At 47.6% G+C, this 23934-nt stretch overlaps 1 protein-coding gene across 1 annotated transcript in view; it reads left to right on the plus strand.

The window, feature by feature from the left end:
• The window catches only part of LOC144791027 (proto-oncogene Mas-like), a 170126-nt gene that overhangs the window by 3129 nt on the left and 143063 nt on the right, over nt 1-23934 (plus strand). The window lies entirely within an intron of this gene.

Raw genomic sequence — 23934 nt, forward strand, 5'->3', positions numbered from 1 at the left:
CACTCTTCCTCCCCTCGCTATCTGTCGAATAAACTTCAATTGTCTGGAGGCTCAAGACCGTCTCGGAATGAGGAAAAGCTCCTTCTTGAGCCCCCTCCTTCAAAAGGGAAAAATTGATGGCACAATCGTTCTCAGGTAATGCGGTGAGCATCTGGAATTCACGTCCTCCTTCGCTCCGTGCCATCACCTTCATCCAGATCTTCAAAGCGGACCTCAAATATCTTTTATTCCAAAGACACTTTCAGAACTAACTCCCTCCTTCTCAGAACCCTCCAGGAAGTTCTGTAGTCATTGTAAATTTGTCACATATATTTATATTTTTGTTTGTACATCCTGTTCTTGCTGCGCTTGATTTTGTGTTCCGTTTGCCTGCGTTGTTTTGATACCATGGCCTGCTATTTTTCGCCAGGAAGTTCTTTAGTCATTGTAAAATGTGTCATTTATATTCATATTTTTGCTTGTACAGTCTGTGCTTGCTGTGCTTGAGTTTTATGTGCTTTGATTCTATGGCATGCTATTTTTATTTGTTTCCATTCCTGTAACAGTTCTCTAAGGTAACGTAACTGGTTCTATTGTACAGTGCTCTGACACCTTGAGGTAAAGTCCGCGCTTTATAAGAATGCATTAACCCCTTCAGTGCTGCGCGAATTTCGCTGCAGTGCTGAAGGGTCATAAATCACATTGACTCATGACGAAAATGTTCCGTCATCAGCACCGGAGCACCGACGCAGATGATGATGGAACCGTTCCGTCATGAGCATGGAAGGGGTTAAATAAATAAATAAATAAATTATTTCTGATGTGATTGGCCGAGAATGGGTCAGGTGACCTGGGGGCAGATACGCTGTATGACGATGCAGTCCTGGCAGAGATTGGTTACAGGCACACCCACTCTATTATGTCACTGAGTCGACAATTGTCCTACACCTAAGGTTATCAGATGACTTTATATCATAGAGGCTATTTATTTAATTCAAAGTTTTATACACGGCCAGCCAAGTAAGTCAATGCTATAGTGATTTACAATAGGTGGAGAAATCATAAAACATTTTGTAAGTAAACCTTCCTATGTATATTCACATTGTGAAACTGGTCTTTTTACAATTTTTGAGGCAGATGGTTATGGGTGTTTCTTTTCTTGCATAAAGGTTTAGCCAGACTTAAGTACCTCAGTTCCAGTGAGGTCATCATGCTGCTCCTGGCTGACCGTACCAGATATAAGATACCTGTCTCTTTTAAGCATAACAAAGATTAGACAAAAAAAATTCTATCTGGAAATGTCCTGAAATGATTTGAATCCTTCCTTCAGAACAGAACCAGAGATTCCTGGTCAACGAGACACTATACCCATCATACCCGAAATAATTTGGAGTCCCTCAAGGATCTACACTATCTCCATCACTATTCAACCTTTATGTCGAACCCCTAACAGAAATCCTCTGTGACGCAAACATATCCTACCACATGTACGCGTACGACACTCAGATCTACATCAAGATCACGTCACTAGAAGACATCAAGCTAATAAATGAGGCTTTAAACGTATCATTACACTGGTTAACTAGCAATCATCTGAAACTAAATGCACAAAAAACGGAATTCCTATTAATTTCACCACCAAAGAACCACACAGAAGTGACGGAATGGACCAAACTGATCACAGTACTAAACTGCACCCCTATTCTAGTTGACTCAGCAAAATCACTAGGAATCACGCTGGATAAGAACCTAGACATGAAAGCCCACATCAAATCAATGGCAAAAAGTGCCCGGTATCACTTGAACTATATCAGAAAAGTGAAACCATTCATTTCTATGGCGGACCTTAAACTGGCAGTCCAGTCCTTAGTAATCTCAAGGATTGAATATGGATGTACAACTTCAGCAGGTCTACCAAAAATTTCCACAGCACCACTAAAAGCATGTCTTAATGCAGCCGCAAGACTCATCTCCGGATCTAGGAAATACAACCATATCTCCCCATACTTGAAAGCGTTAAACTGGTTACCATACGAAGCCAGAGTTCAAATTAAACTGGCATGTATTACCCACAAAGCGGTCCACTACAAAACACCAAGGTACTTAGCCCAGAAAATTGAGCTGTCAGGGGGAAGCAGACCAGCCAGGAGTGCCAGGGAGCTGTTGCTGAAACCGCCCATCTTTCAGAAGAAGAAAACATATAACAGAGCTTTCTACGGAGCAGCCCCGAGAATTTGGAACTCAATCCCACCAAACTTTAGGAAAATTCAAAACATGGCAACATTCAAGAGGGAAGCAAGGATCTTCCTAATGAGCAAGTTCCTTCCGTAGGCAAATCGGTTCATCACCAACACAGCGATATAGATGTTAATAACACACAACAACAAAGCATGTTAAGATAAGTCACCAGCTATGCTGAGAATAATCTTCAACGGTACTGTACTACCTGGGTCTTGTTTTTGGATGTTGAAATCACGGAAAAAGACATATTGGAACCTTCTGTATAGAAATACTGTTCCACCGGTAATATATTCAGTCCAAAAATTGTTATTTGAAACTGAGAAGATAGACATGTAGAAGGAATATTATATATATTTAGGTTATTGCTGCAATACAAGATGTATCTCAAACCTACCTCATGTCAATGTGAAACGCTATGCTATACTAACTGTATCCCAATCCTACCTCAGGTAAAGCGCTCTGATACCCAAGGGTCACGTCCGCGCTATAAAAAACTCTATAAATAAATAAATAAATAAATAAAAGTTAATAAAAAGCAGTTATTACTTGTGTGATAGATAACGACGGATTATTTCCAATCACACACTGTTGATCAGTCTTTTTAGCATTTGTAGTTAATCCCCTGTCTGATAATGGAATTACTTTTAGAAGAATATGACTAGATTGTGGAAGGCCGGTTTGTAGAACTGTTCTAAGGTGTTTAGTCTAAAGAAAAATATATTGTACAACTGAATATCAAGGCTGAGAACATTGAGATACAAGAATATCGTGGACAAATTATAGAAGGCTGAAATATCGAAGGGTAAGAGCATGTACATGGAGTATAGATTAACTATTGCTAACTCCACATCTACATACATTGGAGATATGTATATCGTTCAAGATACATATAGGTGGAGTTATATATTAAAAATCTAAACATGCCTTTGTACATGTTGGATTCAATATGTTGTCCTCGATATTTGTATACTTCGATATTCTAGCTTTGATATTCAGGGGCATACTAGAAAAATAAAGATTACCAGGACATTCTGATTTTGAAAAAATACATCTTAAATAACACATACATATATACATACATAGAGGAGCTTTGGGCAGCGATCTTCACCTATTGGTCTGTGAAATTGTCAATCACATTTTGCTTCCTTCCACCACAGCATCCAGCATGGAACTGTGGGTCACTGACTCTTCTCACTATGAGTGGTGGCATTTCCCTCATGCACGTGCGCATCCACCTTAAAGGAAGCTCCTTTAAATACCAGAGGTTGTGGGACAGTGTGTTCTCTTATTTTAATTCCTTATTTTTAACAATTAAAAGCACCATTTTAAGCCCTTACCTGCGGGGCTAATTCCCCCGCTGAGCTGGGAGGCGGTGGGAGCGCACAGCGCCCCGGTGCTCATGACGAGCTCAGCTCGTCATGAGCCATGGTGGCCGTGTGTTCATGACGAGCTGAGCTGGTCACGGCCACACCCGTTTCTTTAGGACGCTCAGCACAGCGGGGGAATTAGCCCCGCGTGTGAGCGTTGCGGCCGTTATGACGAGCTCAGCTAGTCATGAACACAGTGCCACCGTGGCTCATGACGAGCTCGTCATGAGCATGGGAGGGGTTAACATGAATTTTCCTTTTCTTCAGCCCTTACAGGTCGTATACAAACTGCTACTAAGCCATTCACGCACAAATGGCTATCAAAAAACACTCAAAGGCAGACAGGGTTTGCATAGCCTTACTCTTGGTCTTATCTAAAGGGTATGGCTGTGGCGCAATAGTAGAGTGTGGGTTTCTCTCTTATAAGATCCTAATATTTGCTGTGAATTCATGTTTTCCTTAAATATTACTAAATGCCCCTCTCTACTTGTATCAGCCTTCCACCATTTGTTTTTTAAATATGGTTGTGCTTTACGCATAGTATGTTGCATACTGCTTTTCCAAACTGTGCACCGCAGTTACACAAGTTTTGCTGTCTCTTCACTGACTTGAGCTAGTGCTTCCATTAAAGGAGCCCGAGTAATTAGTGCTTTTCTCCTATTTTGTTGCTAGGGTCCTCCTTCTTTGCTCTTTTCACTCCTGTGCGGGTTGGTTTCTGAATGATGGCCTTTACTCTGGGTTGGACTGGCCTATAGGACAAACAGGCGGTGTTTGTGGTCTGCTGGCCTGAGTTTTACTGTTGATTTCCCTGACAGTAAAACAAATATTACCTGCAGTAAGCTCAACTCCATGCAGTCTTGCATACCTTGGAAAACAATTATGCAGCGTGGGCCCGATTCACGGAGGGCCTCTGCACTCGTGCCGGAAGCCCCACACTCGTAGTGGGACCCCCGTACGGCAGGTACTGATTGCGAGGCCCTTGCCAGGAGTATGGGCCGCCATGCCACAACTGCAGGCCTGCCCTGTGAGTAGAGTAGCTCTTTGTGAATTTTCCCGTGTCTTTACAAAATCAAAATTGTCCTGATTATCAAACACGGGCCACGATTTCAGCTATGTCATCTTCCATTACCACAATATCCCTGTCTTCAACAATTATCAATAAAAACCAATGTAGCAGTACAAACTTCCATCACTGTCAGAAATGTTGGGGCCTATTTATGTAAATTTGGAGCACTTGCCCTGTGGGGTCCCTCAGGGCTCCTCTCTATCCCCCCTTCTTTTCAATCTTTATCTTCGACCCCTTCTCTTTTCCTTGAGGCAGTGGGACGTCACCGTCTTCAATTACGCGGACGACCTGCAACTCATCTTTCCTCTTGATTCCCCCTCTGCTATTCCCAACTTTCAGGCAGTTATGTCCCACATCCCATTGTGGATGTGCCAAAACCAGCTCAAACTGAATCCCGGAAAGACGGAGCTTCTCCTCCCTGGTAAGAGCTCTACCCACTGGGGTCCGCATTTTTGGCCGGTAGAACTTGGCCTTCCCCCCACCCCTGTGGCCTCGGTAAAAAGCCTAGGGGTCACTATCGACTCCGGTCTCTCCCTCGGGCCCCAGGTGGGGACAGTTGTCTCCTCCTGCATGTTCCAGCTGCGCAGGATCAGGAAGGTAGCCTATCTCCTTACTCCTGAAGCTCTCCTGCAAGTAATCATGGCCCTTGTCCTCTCCCGCTTAGATTTTTCGAATGCTATCTATCATGGTCTGCCCAAAACATCTCTTTCCAGACTACAATTCGTTCAAAATCAAGCGGCGAGATTGGCCTTCGGGATTCCGAAATGGCAATCCGCCAAACCCCTCCTTCTAAAACTGCACTGGCTCCCCGTCATCTCGAGGGCAGCCTTTAAGATCGGCTGCCTCATCTTTAAATCTTTATCTGGTTCCTGTCCTGTCTTTCTGAAATCCCTCATCAGGACCTACAGTCCCTCACGGAACCTGAGATCCTCTCATCTGCACCTCTTACTCATTCCCCCTGTCAAACTCTGCAGATCCGGAGGCCGGAGATTCGCATTTCTGGCCCCCAAACTTTGGAATTCCTTCCCCCTCTCTCTCAAAACCTCCAACTCCCTCACCCTCTTCCGTAAATCCCTAAAAACTTGGCTCTTCCCTCAATCTGGCTAAACCCTCCTAGTCCCTCAGTAGTCTGCCAGCGCCAGGAAACCCACGGTGTCAGCGCGCTTTACAAGTTCCCCTTACAATAAAATACAATACAAATGTAATACGGCGCAGCAAGTTCCCTTGCTGCACTGTGCTGCATTATATGGAGCATTGCACCTGGTAACTCTGAGACTTGCTGTTTTTATTTTGGCTTTGCCCTGCGCCTTGATGCCCTTAGGTTAAGTTGCCCATTACAAAACTTGTTTCATTCATTCATTCATTCAAAGGGCAGGAATGTACCATATGTATTACAATATGGTGCATTCCTGTCCTTTCCCAAGCATTGGCGCACAATGGGCTGCCTAGAGCCAATGCAGGCATCATTGCACCATGGTGCTAGGGTGCCTGTGTTGATGAAGGATTGTTTTTGTGCAGGAAGGGGCACCTGAGAGGCATCTTCCTCTTTCTATGTGTGGTGAAGAATGCAGTGCACATTGAAAGAGGAAGTAACAAGGGGAAATAAAGATATTGTTATGCCTCCCCTGAGAAGGAGTATCTTTTTGACGCATTCCAGTTCTACCAGCAATGGTAAATCTGGGAAATGTGTCAAAATCCATAAGAGTTGAGTGGGAATAGGCACGTGGAATACCTTCTCAGGGCAAAGCAATGCAACGCAGAGATTTGCACTGCATTGCATTACTCCTCATTTATCAAGCCACTCAGGGCCACACAAAGTGGCTTTGCATGGCTTGATGAATCACATTTCAGGGTTTGGGTTTGAGTGGTCAAAACGCAAAGCAAGCCTTGATAAATTGGTCCCTGTGCTTTTAATAGCATTACAATCAAACCAGAAGTCCATGTGCTGTCTCCCATTTTGAAAACATGTCCAAATGAACTGAAAGGATCATTGACCACTGAATAGTTGATGCTGTTTTATTACAAGAGTGGAGGAATGGATTTGGACATTTTTTTTTAATTCTATGCTTATACTTAAGCTAACAATTAATTTGTTAATTTGAGGAGCTGGGAAGCCCCTAACGATTTAGAGGTTTTCACAATTATTTCTGTGGATATTCCCTGTCAGTACAGTAGCACAATTGTATTATTTTGTTGCCAGGTTTGCAAATAATTCAGACATACTTGCCATCTTAAAGAAATGGCGACATTGTGGAATTTGAATGAGGATTCTTTATTAACATGATGTTATTGATGGTAGGGCACCTCTAATATGAATACATTGATTGTCCTTGTTCCAAGGGTTGCATCTTGGCAGCAGGTGCATTTAGAGAGCACCCACAGATATAGATAGTTTAGGAACACAGGAGAGGTGCAGCGATTTTTAGTCCCCTGCCTGTTTCTTTCGTATATTCGCTACTGGGAACTCTATTAACAGTGTGTTAGTCATTTTATTATTGTTTTCTAACCTGCCGACTTCCACCATCTCTCTCAATGGATCACTGTTGGAATCTAAGATTAATCCCACATCATTTTGATGTATGCAACCAATTATACTGTCACCTTTCCATACATCTGTGCACTCATTACTCAAACATTCATATATGCAGTTACATACCCATGTCACTCAATCATTCATTCTTACATTAATGCACTCACTAATTCCTCAACGACACTCTGATTTACACATACACGCCATTGCACATACACACAACCAACACATATACTCACAAATCAATGGAGAAGCACTTTGACCTTTAAAATAGCCAGACCAATTGGCTTTGCCAAAGTTTGTTCAGGTTAATAACATCGTGTCCAGAACTGATTTATAAACCTATCCAAGTATCATCAGTGTTGGCCTAGTTCTCAGATTCCTTTCCTTAACCCCTTCCATGCTTATGATGAGCTCAGCTCGTCATGAGGTACAGTGGAGCTCTGCTCATGACGAGCTGAGCTCGTCATAACTGCCGCGGAAGGCCCATGCGCGGCTAATTCCCTGCCTGTGCGGGGGTTCTTTTGGAGTGGGGGGAGTCGTGACGAGCCCAGCTCGTCATAAGCACAGCTCCACTGTGCAGCATGACGAGCTTGGCTCGTCACGAGCACGCCCCGCCGCGCGCGGCCCCTCCCCCGCACCGCTGGGGTATTAGCCCCGCCTGGAAGGGGTTAAGAGTGTTGCAGCAAGTAAGAAACCTTGCGGTACTCCATGTGGTGATGTTAAGTGATTGGAAGGGGTGAACACAGAGACAGAGAGGAGAAATAATCTGGGAGTGCCCTATAAAGCCATTCCAGCTGAAACTCGGATTCCAAAAGAGAAGTTAAACAACAGCTGAATGCTAAGGTGAGGAGCAACCTCACAGCATGCACTCAAGTGAAGATGTACAGGCATCAGCATTAAACAATCAGCCATGGAGCTTAGTTCTTCCAAGGCAACAATCAGGTGCCTGCTTATCATATGACAATGTTAAACACAGGAGAAACATTTGAAGACAGGCAATTCTTAAGTTAGTGATAAACAAAATGTGTCTACGAAAATGGCTGCACTATGCTGATGGGTATTGTGTGAACAGAACCTGTATTGTATTCCAAGGTATGGCTCCAGGATACACTACTGGATGAGTTGTGTGCTATACAAATATACATTAGATAAGGTAAGCTAACATATCATAGCATAACATAAGATGGTGAATATCTTTAACACAGAGCTCTGAGAAGTGGCTGAGGACAGTAATTTTCTTGAACAGCCAATGAGGTACTTTGCTGGCTGAGATGCGGCCCTGTGTAAGTAGTAGCAGCTGTTAAGTCAAAGCCGTTGTTGTGTTTGGGCCTTAGGCCCACATGACAGTAAAATGATGGACACAGACACTATGCAGTGTTGAAGACTCAAAACTCCTGCTCAGGGTTCTCACTGATACTTAGTCCTTTTAAACCAACAAAGAAGAAATTGGCACAGAAGCTGAAATATAAAATATCAATTTTATTAAACTCAAATGAGTTGAGACTACGTCACACAGAAGCCTTAGCAACTGAATGAGGCAGTCTAAGGAGTACAGACAACTGGGGCTTTATATATATGCTTAGAGTTACATAGTAAGCATAAATGCAAGGGGCAGTCCTGGCTCATGTAAGCATGCAAAATGACTAAGTTGGGCATACAAGATCTACTTGCTCAACAAAGTGGGAGGAGAGTTACTTTGTAGTGTAGTTCCTATATTCCCAATAGGCTCTGCGCATTGGAATAATATATCCTGCAGCTTAGACGTAGGATTTATGTCGACTAGGTCTCTGCCGAATATATTAGACTTAATTGTGAGTGCCAGCTAGCTCAGAGGTCACTAGAAACTTTTCTCGAATAAACAAGAAGGGATTAGTCTCTGACAACCATATAACATGACAACTTTGTTTCCCCAGAATGAAACGTATCTCTAGAGTCGCGGAAACAATAGACGGCTATTTCACTCAGTCAGATGTGCATGCTTTGTTTCACCAGAGTTGCTTAGAAATAGAGAGACAGGCGTTTTCAATAAAAGTATTTATTGAACAGTCTTATTTCTTAAGCATAAGAAATGCACTGCTACAATTGAAATGATAGTTAAGAAGTACAATGCATATAATACGAATAGTATTATAAAATAGCTGTAAAAGCATGATATGGTTTCTAAGCCATAAACATAGAATACATAAAATGCATAAAATACATACAGTGATAAAATAGTGGCTAAAAGTACTCAACTGGTGCTTCTAAAATATGCCTACCCCGGAGTACCTAACCTAAGTCTAGTACGAGGGAGGAGTAAGTGTGGTGTAGCTTAAGTCTAGTAATTTTCTGCCAAGAATCTGTCCCAAGAATTCTCTAAGGGTCTAATCAGCTCCGTACCTTGGTTTTAGAATGATAGAGGTCTTGTATCTCTCTCTCAGGACTCGATCTCCCAGCAACCCACAAGGGTAGCCTGGAAACACCGGAGCTGGATTTCTCGGCAAGAGAAAAGACAGCGTCTTCTCAGTGCGTCAGTTGGAGGGTCGGTTTCCTTCAGCACTTGCAGCAGCAGGGCGTCGGGCAAGTAGTTAGTCGATCTGCTCCTAAACCACTGTGTGTCTGACTGGGCAAATGTAGGCATATTTATACTTTGCCGAGTTTGACGTAAGATTGGACATAATATCGTCACTAGTGCCTCAGTTCCTTGAAAACTCCAGGAGTTCTTGGATAAATTAGTATTCAAGCAGGGGGAAGTCCATGACTGCTGAAGGCTGGTTTTTCCAAGAAATCGTTGTGGATTCTTAGAGTTTAGTGGAAGTAGCCATGCCGTATTTGGGCTGCACAGGCTAAAACTAAATAAGGCAATGATTCCTATGCCTATATAAGGACTGGGGATTTATACCTATATATGGACATGAATCGGGAAAATTACACTAGGGTCCTAGATTCCCACTTAACAACTTCTCCATACAGCAGCAAAAATAGCCTGACAGTTATACTAGAGAAGCAGGTGCATTCTACTAGCTAGGCACTTCTGGGCATGTGCGAAGTGGAAGATGCTGAATATAGTTTGTCTCTAGGCAGACTACAAGAGAAGTTAACAGAAAAGTAGGACAGAGCACATGGCAAACAAAATGGCTGCCAGAAATACAAAATGGCTTTCACAAAGCGGATAAGATAACTTCTAATTACAAGATGGCTTCAGCTAAATGCTAACCCATTGCTGTCAATTTACGACAGTGTGATGAGATAATTGGCCTCTAGCACGTGCACCCAGGCCCTTTTATTAGCAGGGTCACGTCACTGGTGACGCCTGTGAGGGATGGGCGTGGGGTGCAAGTGTGCCCACTCCCATAGGGGGAGTGGCTACTAACTCTGTGCCTGTCGAGACACTAGAACGTGTCTTGCAGGACACAACATTCCTCCCAGATTTTAATAAAAAACAAAAACAATCATAGTCCAACCTGTAGGGTTAAACAACAGTTAACTGTATACCACAGGGTCCATCAGCTTCTTGTATCAGGCAGCAGGAAGACAGCAGGCAGGGGCTGGTGACTCTGACTGCAGCAGGACGACCTCGGCGGGCACTCATAATTTAACCTGAGCGATTCAGGACACAAATGCTGGCGTGTAGACGTCAGGGGCATCCTCGCAGCATACCAGTACTAACAAGTCTTTAGGTCCAGAGTTGCTTCACTCTGCTGACGTTAAGGATGGTCTGTGGTGGTTAATAACAGTTCATTAACTGGGTGCGTGAAGATCTGGTTGGAGTCCACAGTGAAAGTTCACTGGATTATCTCTGGGTCGCCTTAAGGCCATCTTGCTGTGTCCGTTGACCTGTCGACGGGGCAATGTCTCTTCCAGCTCTCCCCCCTGGGGAGGCCTTTTGTCGGGATTGCGAAGGGACTGCTGGTAGGCTGCGATGGGGCTGGGGGTGTGCCGGCTGGGGGCAGCTGCAAACCACCGATGAGCCAGTAGCCAGTCTCTCGCACAAACCTCAAGGGTGTATGGGTCTTGGTTAACACATGCTCTCGCTGGCGAACTTCAGGTGCAGACCAGATTAGCAGGTAGTCTGAGTTTTCTTTTTGGCTAGTTTGGCGATATTGTAGGACTCCACTCCATGTGTATTCGAGATGGTGTCGATAGACGCACATGATGAGGACTGGCGTGGGAACATTGCCAGCCGTGTGGTGAATCGGGACAATGGCAGGTGATGAATTGCCCTGATGAATGCAGACGTCCAGTAGTCTGGAGTCGATCACCTGAGGCAGGGAGTGGCCAGGTACCTCCATGTTCTTTGGGGAGGCACTTGCGTCTGTTCACTTGAACTTCTTGAGCTGTTAAGACATTGATGACAGGGGTGATAGACACGCTGAGAAGCGTACAGCTTGAGACTCGGTTCGCTCATGGTGTGTGGCTTACTCTCGGACTCCCACTGTGCGGTTGCCACTTCCTTCTTTGGTTATCACCCTCTTCCCTTGCTGTCGCTGTGCCAGCACTCACCCCCTTTGTAGCTCGGGTTCTCTTCATCGTCCGACCCTGCCACTCATGACTTCCCCTTCTGACATCAGCTGGTTGTCCGATTCTTGGTGCAGACCCTCCGGTCACACTTCCACGTTTCTTGCTGAGTGCGGTCTCATGCACATGGCACTGATGACGTAGCTGCCATTGGGCCTGGACGACAGGTGGCGATGATTAACTAGGAGAGGAAGTTGCTGGATGGACGTCGTTGCCACATGACTGCCTCTTCTGAATCTTGTCTTGCACCTCTGGCATTTGCGGTCAGGAGCAGGTATTCCACTCGATTCCAACTGCCGACACTCGGGGCAGCACGGACTCACTGTGAAGCAATGGGAGCAACGTTTTTTGCGCTTGCTGCACCTTATGTGTGGTTCTCCCTTGTTGCCATCGCCAGGGCCGTTGGTCTGCCTTGGTGGCTGTCCGGTGTCTTTGGAGGTGTTTTTGGCTTGTGGTGCTACAAGTCCTCGTGCTTCTACTCTTGTTGTCTTTGACGCACCAACGTTTGTTCAGCTGTTCTGGGTGACACGATTTCCACTCTTCTTCTTCTTCGGGTGCACTGACATGCACCATGTTCTAACAAGGTCAACGGCCTGTTGAACTTCAATGGTCTCCGGACCACTCAGGCGAACCTTCATTCGCTCTTCTCAGCTGCATGGCCAGCAGCCACTCATCTTGGGTGCTCCTTCTTCAGGCAGCTTCTTGAGGCACCTACTCCGGGCGTTCCCTCTCCAAGGAATGGCTTCCGCGGGCAGGGCTGAGCTGTGGCTTCTTAACACTCCACTCCATGTGTATTCGAGATGGTGTCGATAGGCGCACATGATGAGGACTGGCGTGGGAGCATTGCCAGCCGTGTGGTGAATCGGGACAATGGCAGGTGATGAATTGCCTTGATGAATACAGACGTCTAGTAGTCTGGAGTCGATCACCTGAGGCAGGGAGTGGCCAGATACCTCCATGTCCTTTGGAGAGGCACTTGCGTCCGTTCACTTGAACTTCTTCAGCGGTTAAGATGTTGATGACAGGGGTGATAGAAACGCTGAGAAACGTACAGCTTGAGACTCGGTTCGCCCATGCTGTGCGGCTTACTCTCGAATTCCCACTGTGCGGTTGCCAGTTCTTTCTTGGGTTATCACCCTCTTCCCTTGCTGTCGCTATGCCAGCACTCACTCCTTTTGTAGCTCGGGTTCTCTTCATCGTCTGACCCTGCCACTCATGACTTCCCCTTCTGACATCAGCTGGTTGTCCGATTCTTGGTGCAGACCCTCCGGTCACACTCCACGTTTCTTGCTGAGTGCGGTCTCATGAACATGGCACTGATGACGTAGCTGCCATTGGGCCTGGACGACAGGTGGCGATGATTAACTAGGAGAGGATGTTGCTGGATGGATGTCATTGCCACATGACTGCCTCTTCTGAATCTTGTCTTGCACCTCTGGCATTTGCGGTCAGGAGCAGGGATTCCACTCGACTCCAACTGCCGACACTCGGGGCAGGACGGTCTCACTGTGAAGCAATGGGAGCAACGTTTTTTGCACTTGCTGCTGCTTATGTGTGGTTCTCCCTTGTTGCTGTCGCCAGTGCTGTCGGTCTGCCTTGGTGGCTTTCTGGTGTCTTTGGGGGTGTTCTTGGCTTGTGCTGCTACAAGTCCTCGTGCTTCTCCTCTCGTTGTCTTTGATGCACCAACGTTTGTTCAGCTCTTCTGGGTGACACGATTTCCACTCTTCTTCTTCTTCAGGTGCACTGACATGCACCATGTTCTAACAAGGTCAACGGGCCGTCGAACTTCAATGGTCTCCGGACCACTCAGGCGAACCTTCATTCGCTCTTCTCGGCTGCATGGCCAGCAGCCACTCATCTTGGGTGCTCCTTCTTCAGGCAGCTTCTTGACGCACCGACTCCGGGCGTTCCCTCTCCAAGGAATGGCTTCCGTGGGCTGGGATGAGCTGTGGCTTCTTAACGCTCCTACTCCAGGTGCTCCCCCGCCAGGGAATGGCTTCCAAGGGCAGTAGCGATCTGTCCAAAACTCTTACTACGGGTGTTCCCTCTCCAGGGAATGGCTTCCCCGGGCAGTGGTGAGCCTTTCACTCATAGTGTACTAATCTCCTCTCGTCAGCCTTGGGTCACTGATGACTCCCGCTTGAAGCAGTGTGAGGGAGGACACTGTGCTGCATTTAGCCCCTTCTGGGCTCCGTTGCTGCTGTGGAGATGTATAGGGTCCCCTGCTGATTCCAGCAGCACTTCATTCTTTTTGGAGAGGTCTCTTTTCCTCCTGGGCATGCACCTATGCTGGCGCACTTCTGGGTTTATGCAGCGCGCACCTCGGACTGCGTGCTCCTCTTTGCTAGGGTGCCCTCTTCTGGCACCGGCCGTGCCTGCGCTTCCTCCTTGCAGTGGTGGTCGTTCACCGACAGGGGCGTGTGGTGCACTCTTCTTACTTGTGGAGGCGTCAGACAGCCACTGAGGTTAGAGCACTCTGCACCAGTCTTTCTTGTGCCTTTGGCGGGGATAGCTACCTTGAAATGTTGTTGTCTTGTGGATCTTCTATCCTTGCTGGTGGTAGCTGTCGTTGGCGTTGTTGCTGTTTTTTTTTTTTTACTTTGCATTTCTAGGGCCTTCCTGCGGGGTATTTCAGTCTCTCCTCGTCCTTTGCAGAGGTGGCAAACAGTGCTGGATTATGCTGGGCACTGCAGGCGCTTGCTCTGTGGGACGCTCAGCGCTACCTTCTGCGTGTGGGACTGTTACCGGCACTTTATCAGGGCTTGCGTGTGCGCACGTTCACCTGGGGCTTTTGCAGTGTCTCTGCACCCTTTGTTTTTTTTGTGTATGGGCAAATCTTGATAGGCTAGCGCCTTCCATTGACACCTGCGGCCGTGCCCTCTCAATTGCAGTGTCTGCAGAGGGCTGCTGGGGGCTGTGCGGCCTGCGATACCCTGTATGTCTTTTGTGTGTGTGCTGGCTTGTACTGCCAGGGGCGGCTCTGAGTCTCCACTAGGTGGCGCTGTCTTTACTCATTGCAGGCTGCAGCTGCCTTGACTCTGCATGAGGTTGGCACCTGTATTTTGACGGCAGCCTGTAGTGTGCTCTCCCAGGGCACCACATCTCCATTTTCCTCTCTCTCTCCCTCCACCGCGCTAGTCACATCGTAGCATACAGAGGGTGCCGGTGTGATGAGGCAGGCAGCTATGTGGTGCTACACAGGCCCCACTTGTTCCTCGATTTCAGACTGGTCTTTTTGCGGTAAGATGCAGAGGAGGCAGGTGTAGGGACGCGCTTGGTTGATGCAGTAAGGCAGCTCCTCTCGTGGCTTGGCTTTGCACCGTGCTTGTACTTTAGCTGTTGCAGGGGCTTAGTCCTTTTTTGGGTTGCATCTTGCGCTGTGCACTCTGGGCTGTGGTGCACTCAGGCAGCCACTAGGAGGCGCTGTGCTTTCCTCAGGTGCGGTGCATGCATGTGACCGCCAGGTGGCGCATTCTTTGACGCTGGATGTTAGTAGTATTACCGACGTGGCAGGCTTCCAGGGATGTGTGTACATGGAGGGCGGACTTCTCCCGGTGCTCTTTGCTCCTTCCTGCAGCAGACGCACTGCTGCTCCCGGCGGCCAGGTGGCACTGACTCCATCGGCGGTGGCAGTCTATCTCGCAACTGCGGGCTCGGAGGACATCAGAGCTCTCACTGGCTCTCACCACCGGCGATGCTTCCCTCAAGGCTGGAGCGGCAGGCGGGAGGCAAGGAGCGTCCTCCATCTTGAGCTGGTATGAGGGGGTATGGACCTGTGCTTTGGCACTGCTGCTCTTCTTCTGCATTTTCATTCTCCCTCACATTCGCGGCTTTGCTCGGGTCCCCCACCGAGCGAGGTAGCACCTTCCCTTCTGTAATGATGTCAATGCAATAGTGCCCAGTCACCAAACTGGTCAGGCACTAGGACCGGCCCGAGCGAGGGACGAGGGTGGGCGGAAAGGGAGGAGCCGGGGACCAAGGGGCAGTTAGCCGCTAGCCCTGTACAAAGAAGGAGCTGAATAAAGCAGCTAGTACCCTCAACCGTGTCTGCGTGCATTCTGTAGACAGAGCGACACTACATCTGGCGACGAAGGTGTCCTGTCCCCACGCGTGCGTGAAGAAGGCTAACTCGGCACCCAGTGGTTATTGACCCGCCTGGAGCTCACCCCACGTCCGGAGGTTTGAGCTTGTTGCCCATAACGCCCACCGGGAGCCACCCCGGCGGCGGAAAGACCGGAGCTCGCCTCGTGCGTGGAGGCTTGAGCGCGTTACCCGCAGCGCCCACCGAGAGCCCGTCTCGGCGGCAGAAACAGCGGAGCCCACCTAGTGTAAAGAGGCCGAAGCACACTGCCCAAAGTCCCCACCGGGAGCCCACCGGGTGATAGAAGCAAAAGAAAGCTGCCCTACCTGTTTGTGACTCCAGCGGTGGATCCTGGCTGCATACGGTGAGTGAAAGCGCCGATTAACTGTGTCCCCGGTGAAGAAAACAAGAAAAACTGCTGAAATCTTGCCAGAAACGAGATACTGCGCGGCCATCTTAGAGTCAGGCAGCATTGGCCAATCCCCTGCGAGGGATCATCGGCGGCCATTTTGAAGTCAGGCAAACAAGCATTGGCGAGTAACAAACAAGCATTGGCAAATGTAACAGGACCAACAAACAAGCACTGGTGAGTGCAACGGAAGCAACAAACAAGCACTGGCGAGTGCAATAAAGACAGCAAACAAGCACTGGCGAGTGCAACAAAGTAACAATAAAGCACTGGCAAGTGCAACGGGCGTAACAAACAAGCACTGGCGAGTGCAACGGAAGTAACAAACAAGCACTGGCGAGTGCAACAGAACATAACAGAGAGTGAATTAAGACTGTAAAAGCAGTCCGGAACCACAGGTGTACAATGCCCGACCCAGCCCCCACAAGCATGATGAGAGCCTCATTTCTGCGCAGCCCCGAGCCCCTCGTTCTTGACTCTGGCTGGAGCATGGGTCCGCGATGGCAAGAATAGATAGAAGATTTTGAGGACTTCATGAAAGCATCCAAGGTGACAGACCTCGAAGAGCAACTGTTTCATAAATCATAAAAGAACTGTCAGAAGAGTCCTCTGATTCCTACGATAAAGTACGCAAAGCACTAGACCGCAAGTTCCTACACAAAAGGAACATCGACTTTGAGCGGTAAACATTCAACCTGGCCGCACAAGAGAAAGGTGAACAAATGGGGGCGTTCGTAACACGTCTGAGACGATTGGCGAAGTACTGTGATTTTGACAAGTTTTCAACTGAAGACGCCCTGCGACTAAGAGTCATAGAAGGTTGTCTCTCCGAACCACTGAGACGCAAATTGCTCAAGAGAAGCTACGTGTTGGAAGAGATCGTAGAGATGACGAGAGTAGATGAACAAGCTGATGAACATGCGAAGTAAATGGAAGCCGGGAAAGGTGAGAGACGGGAACAAGTATTCAGGATGCAGTCTCGACAAGTGCACGGATGATCCCCACCACAGGTGCGTTCCTCCAGATCCAAGAGACATCACCACCAGTCAAGCAAAGGACACAAAGATACGAGTCACACGAGGGGACGTTCAGACAGACAACTCAAATGCTACAGATGCGGATACGACTTCCCGCATGCAGATGCATGCCCAGCACTAGGACAACAATGCCGGAAGTGTGGTAGAGACAACCACTTTGAAAGCATGTGCGGGGTAGTACCAAAGAGTGACCACAGGGGAAGGCACCGGCAACACCAGTCTTCAAACAGTCGTCATCATGTCAGAGCAGTCCAGGATAGATGAGACTCATCCACTGGGTCGTCACAATCCAGCTGCCATTCCTGCAGGACATGTCAATCTCGGCGGTCGTCATCAAGAGAATCCCGATCCCCATCACCCATCCCTCAAGACCGAAAGAAATACCTTTATTGTGTAGCTGACCTTGATCAGCTGAAAGAGTACCAGCATCTAGACATCAGAGTTGGCTCCCACCCAACAAAGTTCGTGCTAGATAGTGGGGCAACGCTAAACTACTTACCAGTAACAGAATACCAACGCATGAAACCACCGCCAAAGCTGGCTAAGGCCCATGTACAAGTGTATACGTGGATGTCCAAGAAGCCACTAACGTGTCTTGGGAAATTCGAGACCGAACCGTCATACCAAGATCGTACAATATCAGCCTACATCCATGTCATTGAGGGGCCTGAAGCCGACTGCCTCCTGAGCCTAGCCACTGTAGAACGATTGAAATTGGTGAACATCTTATTCAGAGTCACTGACAAACCAGCACTCATCCAGAAGTTCCCCAAGCTCTTTCAAGGCCTGGGAAAAATGAAGAACTGCCAAATAAAATTGCATATAAACAAACAAATCACACCAGTGGCACAACACCACCGAAAAATCCCGTTTCACCTGCAAGAAGCCGTGGAGAAGGATCTCCAAGACCTGCTAGAAGCCGATATCATCAAGAGAACAAATGGACCAACCCCTTGGGTCTCCCCAGTCGTGGTAGTCCCAAAGAAAGGAGAAACCAGCCGAGTCCGTATGTGTGTGGATATGAGAGCGCCCAACACGGCAATAGAGAGAGAGAGACATCCAGGCCCTCACATCAGTGTCATGATCACTTCACTCAATGGAGCCAAGATCTTTTCAAAACTAGACCTCAACAAAGGATACCACCAACTAGAACTGCACGAAAGGTCAAGATATATCACAACATTCTCGACACACCTCGGATTATTCAGATATAAAAGACTACGTTTCGGGGTGTCATCAGCAGCGGAAATATTCCAAGAGGCCATCAGGAGAACAATACATCACATTCCACAGGTCCTAAACTATAGCGATGACATCCTCGTATATGGAGCAACGACTCAAGAACACAACAAAGCACTAGATCAGGTCTGTCAGGCGCTGATGGAAGCCAACCTCACACTCAACCAAAATAAGTGTGAATTTCACAAACCCACGCTAAAAAGTTTCAGACACATATTCTCTGGAAGTGGCATGAAACCAGACCCAGAAAAGGAAGCAGCGCTAAACGACACACCAAGCCCGGAGGACATAGGTGATATACGATCATTCCTAGGCATGGCAAGCTACTGCTCCAGATATATACCTGACTACGCCACACTAAGCTACCCGCTAAGGATGCTCACTAAACAAGGACAGCCCTTCCAGTGGTCCACTCAATGTGAAGGGGCATTTCGAGAGATCCAGAGAACTGTAGAGTCAGCAAAAAACCTGGCTTACTTCAATCCAAAAAAGAAGACGGAGATAACAGTGGATGCCAGTCCCGTAGGATTAGGAGCCATCCTCGCACAATGCGATAGAGAAGAAGACCAACGACACATAGTAGCATACGCCAGCAGAAGTCTAACAGACACGGAGAGAGCATATTCACAGCCAGAAAAAGAAAGCCTGGCTGTTGTCTGGGCGTGTGAACACTTCCACATTTTCCTCTTTGGAAAACATTTTACACTAGTGACTGACCACCAAGCTTTGACCACAATCTTCGGAAACCCGCGAGCAAAAATGCCACCGAGAATAGAGCGATGGGGCCTACGGCTCCAAGAATACACCTACACCATAATTCACAAGCCAGGAAAAGATGCAAACCCAGCAGACTACATGTCCCGGCACCCCACCAGATCCAGCAAATCAGAACAATCAATCGCGGACGAATACATTCACTTCGTAGTAGACCAAGCGAGGCCTCCGGCTGTTCCACTGGAGGCCACTTGTGAAGCGACGCAAACTGATGCCACCCTGCAAGAGGTGAAACGTCTGATCCAAACTAACAGCTGGAGACACACGCAAAGCAGTGAACAAAACGACCAAGAGATGGCGGCATTCAAACATGTCCGCGAGGAACTGTCGATAGCAGCAAATGGTCTCATCTTACGAGACACCAGAATAGTGATCCCACGAAGACTCAGACAAGGGGTCATCAACCTAGCACATGAAGGACACCGGGGCATAGTAGCCACAAAAAGAGCACTCCGTGAAAGAGTCTGGTTCCCAACACTAGACCTGATGGTGGAGACGACCCTGAAGGACTGCCCGCAATGTCAACTGGTGAGCCGTCCGGATCCTCCTGCACCACTACAAATGTCTCCACTACCGGAGGGTGTCTGGCAACACATTGCCATTGACTTCTTTGGGCCAATCAAATCGGGCCAATACGCCCTGGTCATCATGGACGAATATTCCAGATTCCCCATCGCACAACTGTGCACATCCACGAAAACATCGAGTGCCATACCGATCCTAGAGGAGGTCTTTGCCGCATGGGTCATTCCCCTAGTGGTGAAGTCAGATAATGGGCCTCCATTCAACAGCCATGACTTTGCTGATTTTGCTCAGCACCTCAACTTCACACACCGCAAGATCACACCATTATGGCCGCAGGCCAACGGAATGATCGAACGTTTCATGGCCACGAACAAGAAGGCCATTCAGCAAGCAGAACTCACTGGAAAGAGCCTTCAGGTAGCACTCAACGAGGTATTACGAGCATACCGAAATACGCCTCACTCCACCACAGGCAAATGTCCTGCCACTCTCATGCTGGGACGCCCAGTGCGCATCAGAATAACAATGATGAATCCGGCAGCGAACGAACAGTATCCCGACTCTGACCATGAGGAGATCGCAGCCAGAGACAAAATAAAGAAGGAAAAGATGAAGGACTATGCCGATGAGCGGCGTCATGCTACTCGCCCTCAAATCCAAGAGGGAGACTGGGTGCTGGCACGACAAGAGCAGCACCGGAAGACTGACTGCAGATACCATGAGGTTCCGCTGAAGGTGATACAACAAAAAGGAACTATGATCACTGCAGAGACCGACGGAAGAAGACCTACCAGGAACGTGACGTACTTCAAAAAGTGCGGACCCAATGTTAAAGAGCTACTGACCGAACCGAAGCTGGAGCAGAGAGGAGCAGAGACGCTGCCAAATCACAGTCAAGCATTGATGGAGATTGCCGATGAGAATGAGCGCGACAGTCCCGACCTCCAATCACGCCCCAGACGCGTGATCACAAAACCGTCTCGCCTTATCGAAGAAATTTAAAGAAAGACAGTTTGCTGTGGTGTCTATATTTTTGTTTCTTTTATTCACAGAGGGGGGAGATGTAATGATGTCAATGCAATAGTGCCCAGTGACCATACTGGTCAGGCACTAGGACCGGCCCGAGCGAGGAACGAGGGCGGGCGGAAAGGGAGGAGCCGGGGACCAAGGGGCAGTTAGCCGCTAGCCCTGTATAAAGAAGGAGCTGAATAAAGGAGCTGGTACCCTCAACCGTGTCTGCGTGCATTCTGTAGACAGAGCGACACTACACCTTCCAGGGGCAACAGGCAGGCACGCAGGGTAGCGTGTGTTGGGCAGCCTGCATGCTTCTGTGTGGGAGGTGACACCTCTCACCTGGGCACCCCACGGGTCTGAGGATGAGCACCGTCTTTTTCACCGCACTCGGGGAGTGCTGCTCCCTTCCTGCGGTGTCGATCCCCGCGCCTGCGGTCACCTCGAGCATGGTGCAGGCAAGAGCAGATCCCCATCTTTCGCTGAGTTCTTGCTGACAGGCCGGCGAGTGCGATGGGCAGTGCAGGGTCAGTCTGGAGGGCGCGTGTCGGGCTGTACTTCCCCCCCAAGGAACCGGGAATCGGCTGCCATCACACGCGTGGGATAAGACCCACTCGTCACCATTGTTGTGTTTGTGCCTCAGGCCCACATGATAGCAAAATGATGGACACAGACATTATGCAGAGTGATGAGATAATTGGCCTCGAGCACATGCACCCAGGCCCTCTTATTAGCAGGCTCATGTCACTTGTGACGCCTGTGAGGGATGGGTGTTGGTTGCAAGTGTGCCCACTCCCATAGGGGGAGTGGCTACTAACTCTGTGCCTGTCGAGACACTAGAACGTGTCTCACAGGACACAACAGCCATGATCATAACTGGTCAACTAGTGGAGCTGTTAGGGCAAAGTATCTGGAGATTTTAAGAAATCCACGGATTAAATACAGGTGGCTTAATTGCATCTGAATGAAACATAGATGCAGGGCAATTAGATATTTTGAATGCCACTTGTAACAACTGGAGTAGTGTACACAAGTGTCCCGTAACCTTATTGTTGGACCAACAAATGAATACCAGGTATAAGCCTTTTACATATGACTCTCAGGATATCGAGCAAAGCAAGCTGAAGGTTTACTCAGGGAGGTGATGAGGGCTAGACACTTAGAAGCATGGATATCAATTCACCAAAATACCTGGGGGAGCGGAAGTGACATCACAAACCATCTGACCTTTACTTTAACTTAAACATACATTCACATTCACTCATACACACACTCTCTCTTACACAAGCACACTCTGACTTGCAAGCACACACACATCCACGTTTAAAACATTTTACTTTCCTCAGCTGTCAGGTAGTGTCAAAGTCCAGCTAATTGCACTCCATTTTTTTATTACACAAACAGTGAATAAATTCATATTTATCACTATTAGTGTAATATAAAACTGACTGAAAGCAAGAAAAGTAGAGCCCCAAGTAAGGACATAAGGACGAGCTGTTCTTGTGTATCTGGCACTGATTTTCCCATATCTGAGGCCAAGGGTCACAATCGTAGTGCCAGGGTTCACAAGGTGCAATCTAAAGGTCACCGCTGTAACCCTGTTTGACCCCTAAAGAACGTCCATGCCTCTAGGGCATGGACAGTCAACTATCCCTTGATAAAAGAGGGTCCAATCACTGCTTTACTTTTAATAAACTGAAACCTCATTCATTATGCACAAATCTAAATACTATGTTTAAAATTAAGATTAACATTGTAACCCAGACTTCTCTAATTCCTCGTGGAGGTGAGTATCCAAGTGAAGGCCAAGCATTTCCTCTGACACTGGTTTCTACCTAGTTTTTGGGGCCTCGAGACAGACAGCTTTAACTGTCTGTCAAGGACAGCATTGTAATCAATACTTTGACACATATTTAGAGTGGGCTTTGGGCCTACCGCTTGCTTTTGATTGGATGGCTTGCTTGTCCAATTCAATGCCTTGCTCCTGAATCAATGGCTTACCTCCCTATCCAATTGTTTGTCTCACCGCTGGAGCATTTAAGCTCCATCCTGTATTTTCATTGGTTGAGAATATCCTTCCACTGCTGATATCAAGGAATTATGTATCCTGCATGTTTCTCTGGCATTTGTGTTGAATAACTTGATGGGAGTGCACGTCCTTCTTTGTTTGCTCTTTCTCTCCATTTCTCTCTTTCTGTGTCTCTCCTATTATCCCACTCGCTTTCTCCAACCCTTTTTCTATCTTATCAACATCCCTAGTTATCATGACTTCTGTATTTACTCTGCTGCCCGGCTCCTATCACACTCTTTGCCCCTCTCTCCATACCCACTCTCTACTAATAACGAGCAGTGCTGCTTTCCGATCTATCTCTCTCCTTCTCCCTGACACGCTGCCTGCTACTCGCACAATATGCACTGCTTGGAGTATTTCATCACAACCATTGTCAAAGGCAATAAGCAGCGGGCATCTGTCTTGAATGGTTATTGTTCCACCAAAATGTCTGCTGCATTGCATCATAAAGCACAGTGGTGGCCATCTTGGAAGTATACAGAGTAGCAGTCCAAGAGGGCCCCACTATTACATTTGCCACTGCTTATGGCGCCATTCTACAAACATCGCAAACATTGGCAAAGCCAATTGCAGTGGATGTACATCATGGAATGTTATTTTCTATGCTTTCAAGATAGCCACCACACTTTGCCTAATGACATCCACCATCAATGGCTTCACCAATGCTTATGGTGTGATTTTGCAAGCGCTGGGAAAGCCAACGGTGGCAGCTGGCCATCTTGAAATGGTATTTTTATATACTTCCACGATAGGCAACATGACAGCCAATTTGTAACAGAAGAACAATAGTGTTTTTTATACTAATTGTTAAACCATTCTATAACGGAGTTACATTTATTCTAGGTGCAATGTTACAGTCAGCCTATACTTTTACATAATAGCATTTCAAGATGTGGGGCGAAGATGTGGCCTAATGATCAGAGCTGCCAACATTGAAACTTGGGAAGGTGGTTCGAGTCCTATATTGGCTAAACATCCTGTGATTCTGGGGACATCAATTGTTCCCCCAGTGTCTTAAAAAATGAATCAGATGTTGTGCAATGTAATCTGGTGCTCATGTCAAATGCTCCATTGTCCTGGGGCCAAGTTTGCGTTGCATCAAAC

This window comes from Lissotriton helveticus, chromosome 1_1 (assembly GCF_964261635.1).
Source record: "Lissotriton helveticus chromosome 1_1, aLisHel1.1, whole genome shotgun sequence".
NCBI lineage: Eukaryota > Metazoa > Chordata > Amphibia > Caudata > Salamandridae > Lissotriton > Lissotriton helveticus.